The sequence below is a fragment of the Marmota monax genome, unplaced genomic scaffold, assembly GCF_021218885.2.
Source record: "Marmota monax isolate L192 unplaced genomic scaffold, Marmota_monax_Labrador192_F-V1.1 WCK01_AAM20220418_F8-fsc00070, whole genome shotgun sequence".
Lineage (NCBI taxonomy): Eukaryota > Metazoa > Chordata > Mammalia > Rodentia > Sciuridae > Marmota > Marmota monax.
The window spans coordinates 4,330,424-4,335,551 of NW_026692116.1; the positions used below are offsets into that span (position 1 = coordinate 4,330,424).

Here is a 5,128-nt window from a genome sequence, read left to right on the forward strand (position 1 = left end):
GAAACCTTTTTTCCTTTGTATCACAGCTGCTTCTGTACCTGACATCATTTCTAAAGCATGAAAGCCAAGCACATTTCTTTTCATCTTTGTATGCCTCTAAGGTCACATCTGTGCCAACTAGACCCTCAATCACTGCTTGCTAAAGAGACAAAGAAATAGTAGAAAAATGCTAAGTACAAATTAAATGGTATGTAATGGCCTTGCTGCCCTTCTGCCCCTCTGCTCTCAACTTGATTAGCCTCTTAAGCTAATCATTCCAAAGCACAGTCTTTCTCAGGTCAAAAGCAACCAGTAATCCCCACTGCCTATTGCAATAAATCCACATCCTTCATCCTGAATCAAACCTGCTCCCATCGGATGTGGCTAAAATCTGCCTGCCCAACCTTATCTCCTGACACTTCTTCCCCTAACACCACACATCCATCTCATAAGGGTCCATTTGTGCCTCCCCAATTTTTTTGTGTTTGTTTGATGCCTCAATTTCTTCATCCTGGATATTTTCTTCTTCTATTCCCATCTTGCCACCTAGTGCAGTTTGCTTATTGGCCTAGATGAAACTCAGTACTAAAATATTTTAGGATGAAAAATGTCATCATTTAAATGCTATGAGCAGATTTTGTCTGGCAAGAAATGAATCTTCCTAAGTCCTTTAGGGGGTAAACTGCATCCTTGTTTTGGGAAGCCATGAGGTTGGACAAATGAAAACAATGATCTATCCAAACTCCTCCAAGGGAAAAAGTCAGAAAGTTTTGAAACTAGAGCTGGATGTTTTTAGGTGGAGAAACTAAATGTTCTGTTGGTAACAAATGTAATGTGTACAGTTGTGTAGGAGTAAGGTTGAGAGGCAGAGAACATAACTGGAGTTGCAACAAATTTAGCTGATACTGTATCAGAACTTGATTTGTTTCTGAAGGATATGGAATTTCTTTATTGAGAAATGCTTGCTAATAATAATAGCAACCAGATGTTACAAATTTACTTTGTGCCAGGACACAGATAAATTCTCAGGAGGATTAACTCCTACAGTCCTTATAATAACTTTATGATTTTTCAGATGAAGAAAAGAAGAATCAGAGAAGAGGCAGGGCCAATATTTAAACACCAGGAGTTGAATTCCACAGCCTGTAATCTTAATTCCAACTATCAAAGATTTTGTTTTAGTTTTCTAAAAATCTCATCCTTTAAAATTCTATTTCAGAATGTTTCATAATTACTATAGTAGTGTATACTTATTCTTTGAGATTGAAAACTCAAAAACTTTTGTTGTAGGGATGTCAATAATATTTTGCTACTTTAAAAATATATTATCTTGCATTATTTGCATACTGCTTATATTCATAGGTCATATTTCTCTCAGGGAATCTGGAGCGTCCTTGAAGGAAAGAATTATGTTTTAAACTTCTACTCTATTTCCCACAGTAGGCCAAACTATAGCATCCCTAATACTCATTAAACTGAATTAAATGAGTACTCTGCCAACCTTACTCTTGAGTAAGGCAAAGTTGGTGAAAATTGTTGGAAATATAGATTTCTAGAGCTTCAGGGGAAGGCTGAAATGGCTTCCAAGCTCCAAAAAATAGAACAATACAACAATTTAAAAATAATTCTGCTGTACAAACATGAAGAATGTTACCTCAGGCCCCCAGAGGTGTATACTGGATTTGAGCTTTAAAACACCAAAGGAAGTAGTGTTTAATTTAGGGTTTTCCTGTCTAGGGATCTCAAGTTGCACAAGGGTAGAGATCAGTGCTGTGGAGATCGTTATAACCCATGCTTTGGCTCCCTCTGCCGGCAGAATGTAAGAGGTTGCTTTTTTTCCTTGAAGAATTCTTGGTTCAGGTAGCATAGACTCTCTTGCTTAGAAAAGTCAAGCTCTTCTTTTATGAAATGGGAACTCAAAACCTACTTGATCTTTCTCCCTAGATGGCAACTAAAATGCATTTCCATTCTTTTAACATTCTAACATTGCTGTCTCTAAAGCCACACTCATTATAAACCGCTTATTATCAGAGGACTACCTAATATTTGTGCTGCCGTGACTTTCCCAGTCTTCTAATTGTAAGGTTTAAAAAGTGCAACCTAATTGCTCACAGGATGCTTCACAAAATCCCGGTTTTACCACATTCTCTGCTGACTCTGTATGTGTGTGTGTTTGTGTGTGTGTATTTTCTATGACATAGACCAGGGACTTTGATCTCAACTAGTGCAAGAAATCAAATATCTAAAATTCTTTGTTTGATTCATGAAGTGGAATTAGGCACATGCACATTTTCCCTTGGCATGTAGTTTCCTTCCCAATTCCCCTTTCCAAGAATTTTTGTATGTGAGTCTGAATTGTTATTTAATCATGTTAATTATTTCTCAAAATTTGAGCTTTGACTCTAATGCCTCAAGCAGAATCCCTCTGTATGGTTTTCCCATAGGGACACTGGGCATCTCTTCCTCCTTTTGAGCTGTGAAAACCAGTTCCTGAGAACCAGGATCCTGAGATGTCACAAGAGCCTGGCATGTTGCAGAGTTCAATAAAGATTTGTTTAAATAAATATGACTTAGAGCAGGATTCTTTTTTAAGGGTCAATTTTTTTGCCCATGTGAGAATTCCTCCTGCGTGTAATGTGAAGAAATTCATTCTATTAATTTTACAGGAGCTTACCAATGTTATGCATACAATACTTGTCAAGAAACTGTTTACATCAGGGTGGAATGAAATAGGCCTGGCATCAGTTAGGGCTCTACCACTTAATGTTTGCAGAGGCAATTCACCATTATAGTATTCTTGCACGTTCTTGTTGGGTGTGCCAAGAATGCAAGACTGATCACTCTTTCCTTGGGTCATTTCTCAGGGTTGTGTTTGCAGTGAGCAATCTTGAAGGATGAGGTAATGTCTCCCCATGGAACAAAGAACAGGCTTGCTTACTGCTCACCATAACATAGTGGGTCCCCAAGCTCAGCATTCCTCTCTTATAATGGAAACCATTTTGTGTGCAAACACGCATCGGGGGCCCATATGCTTTGTTCCTTTGAGAACTGGGGTTCAAGAAACCAACATAAAGATGCTGAAGCTCTGGCTACTGCTTTTGCTGTACTTTCATCTCTGATCAACATGTGCTGTCAGCACACACAAACTGTGAAAGCTAACACATTAGACCGCAAATAGAATAAAATTTGACTCTTCATAATTCTCCACACTCACTAGCTGGGTGTCCCTACGTGAGTCATTTAACTTCTTTTAACTGCAGTTTCTCTTCTTTATAAAAGGGTTTGATGGCAGTTGCCTCTCTAAAAATGTAAGGATCCCCACTGCACTAGACTCCTCCTGGGAATTTTCTTCCTCGCTTAGGTACACTGACAGAGACTGCTTAAATGCCTGTTGACGCCGGGCGGGGTGGGGGTGGGGGAGCTCAGGAATACAGGGTGGGCCAGGGTTGATCCAGGTTCGGGAATAGAAGACTCAGACCAGCCTGAAGAGCGCGCCCCTCTGCAGCCCCGAGATTCCTACGTAGGCGGGGCCCGTAGGCGGGGCACGCTGGTTGGAGCGGGGGAGCCAGGGGTCTTGTCTAGCAGCGGCAGTTGCATAGCAACCTCAGTGCTTTTATTTAGATCACCCACTTCGAGTGGCTCCCGGGTCGTGCGGATGCGGATTAGTGGGGCACCGAAAGCCCGCTCCCTGCCCCCAGTCCAAGGTACCCCTGTCATTTTGTGACGATTGTGCCCTTCTGAGCAGCGGCGCCAGGCTCTCAGCGGATCTCCGCCGCCCGGGATCCCCGGGAAACCCCGCGAGCGCGCTCGGGCGCGCGCGCCCTCCGGCCGCACGCGCCCGCACACGCATGCTCCCCGAGCTCCCACGCGCGCGATCGTAGTCGGGCTGCCGCCCACTCAGCTGCGTGTCCCGGGTGCGCGAGCTCCGGGCGGCTACGCGGCACTCTTGCAGGTAGCTGCTGGCGCTGGAATGAGTTTTCGGAGGATTCTCGGATGCTGCGGCGCGGGGCGCGTCGCCCCCCTCAGTCCACCAGAGCCCGGATACCTCAGAAATTCGGCTCTGGGTCTGTGGGGAGCGAAATGCAACCCAAACCCCCTTTTTTTCCGAACCCCGCGCAAAAAGAAAAAAAAAAACAAACACGCATAAGCACGCACACAGACGTCGCCACGGTCCCTGAGCGCCTCGGCAGGTCCTGGCCGCTGGCGGCGAGGGAAGAGCCGGGGCCCGAGAGGGGTCGCTGCCTGCGCCTCGCAGCCCGGGGGGCGGCCGCTGGGCATCACCGCTCACAGGTGCGACGTAAGTGCCTGGCGTCACCGGCCAGACTCAACGGCCGGCCTGGGCCTGCATCTCCGCGGCCCCGGCCGGGCTGGAGCGGCCGCGGGAGAGACCTGGTAGGCGGGGACGCTTGGGGCTACAAGGGGGCCGGGAGGAAAGGGCGCGACCGAGATTTGTGTGGCTTGCCCGGGGCGGGCCGAGACTCGGTCGGGCTGCCCTCACCCCCACCCGTTAGGACCGGCGGACGGTAGCTGCCCTTCGCTTGCCCGGCTCGCCGTTCTCGCGACGGGCATCGGCCGAGGAAGCCGGGCGCCCAGGTTTGGGGCGGCTGCCCAAGCTGGCCGTAGTCTGGGTGCGGCAGTCCCGCTCCAGCGACAGAGACGACCAAAAGGGGCAGTGGGGAGGGCGCGGGGCCGTCGCCTCTGGCTTAACAGCGCAGATGCGCAGAAACTCCAACAGGTGGCTCCGTGGCGCAATGGATAGCGCATTGGACTTCTAGAGGTTGAAGGCATTCAAAGGTTCCGGGTTCGAGTCCCGGCGGAGTCGTGGGTTTTTTTTCCCCCGCCGCCCACCATCCTTTCTTTTTTTCCTAAACACCTTAACTTGCGGCTCTGCGTGCTGTTCCAGCAGCCCTTTCGCCTTCAGCGGCCCGCGGGGTCGCGCGCCGGCTCCGCTCCGCGGCCTCGGCCGGGCCCAGCGGCCAATCCAGGGCCCGGGGAGAGCGGCCCGGACAGCGGAGCGGAGGGAAGCCACAGCCAGGCGAGGCCTTCGGTCCTGGCGGACACCCCCGTGGCCGGAGCGCGACAGTGGCCAGGAGGGAGGGGCGAGAAAACCCGTCGTTGTGCGGTCTCTATCCCGCTCGGAGAGCTTCGA

At 48.6% G+C, this 5,128-nt stretch overlaps 1 non-coding gene across 1 annotated transcript; it reads left to right on the forward strand.

Moving 5' to 3' along the window:
• The first annotated feature begins 4,716 nt into the window (after positions 1 to 4,716).
• On the forward strand, positions 4,717 to 4,801 carry Trnar-ucu (transfer RNA arginine (anticodon UCU)). The gene is given in 2 exon segments: positions 4,717 to 4,753; positions 4,766 to 4,801. It is a non-coding gene; the product is annotated as a tRNA-Arg (tRNA).
• Positions 4,802 to 5,128: the final 327 nt, after the last annotated feature.